Below are 700 nucleotides of genomic sequence, written 5' to 3'. Positions count from 1 at the left end.
CACATTGCCACGGCAGACATTCATCACTGAAAGCAACTGACACACGTCAAATTCTGCCGCTTTCATGTCGCATCTTTAACTTCCTGTTCTCCCTTTCAGGCATTTCCAGGTCTATCAAATATTATCCATGCAGAACGTTGTCCTGTTCCTCGTTCCACTAGGAGACTTACTGTGAGCTGGGTAAAGTAACTGGCTCCATAGCTCAGTGGTTTACAGCACTGGTCTTGTAAACCCGGGGTCGTGAATTCAATTCTCACTGGGGCCTGCGATTAACATTTATGAAATTTGGTAACAAGGTAACCTTTGAGCAGAGCACTGTAAAAAGATAAAAGCTGGAAATCCAAAACAAAAAAAAGAGTACCTGGAAAAACTCAGCAGGTCCGACAGCATCTGCGGAGAGTAACACAGTTAACGTTTCGAGTCCGTATGGCAACAAGATGGCAGATGGATTATAATGTAGGCAGGTGCGATTATGTTCACTTGGTTATAAAAATGAGAATAACAGCATGCTTTTAAAATGTGAGAAATTTGTAAGTGCTGATGTTCAAAGAAACTTGGGTGTGCTTGGACAAGCAATGTGGAAAGTTAGCATGCAGGATCAGCATGTTGGCCTTTATTGCAAGGGGATTGGAAAGCAAGAATAAAGAAGTCTTGGTGAGACGGCATCTGGAATCCCGTGTGCTGTTTTCATCTCCACATT

General features: G+C 42.9%; 1 non-coding gene across 1 annotated transcript; it reads left to right on the top strand.

The window, feature by feature from the left end:
- The first annotated feature begins 191 nt into the window (after nt 1-191).
- trnat-ugu (transfer RNA threonine (anticodon UGU)) lies at nt 192-265 on the top strand. Its single transcript has one exon. It is a non-coding gene; the product is annotated as a tRNA-Thr (tRNA).
- The last annotated feature ends 435 nt before the right edge of the window (nt 266-700 follow it).

This window comes from Cetorhinus maximus, chromosome 23 (assembly GCF_964194155.1).
Source record: "Cetorhinus maximus chromosome 23, sCetMax3.hap1.1, whole genome shotgun sequence".
Taxonomy (NCBI): Eukaryota; Metazoa; Chordata; class Chondrichthyes; order Lamniformes; family Cetorhinidae; genus Cetorhinus; species Cetorhinus maximus.
Note: the sequence above shows the minus strand (reverse complement) of the source record. Positions and strands in the feature narration are given on the sequence as shown.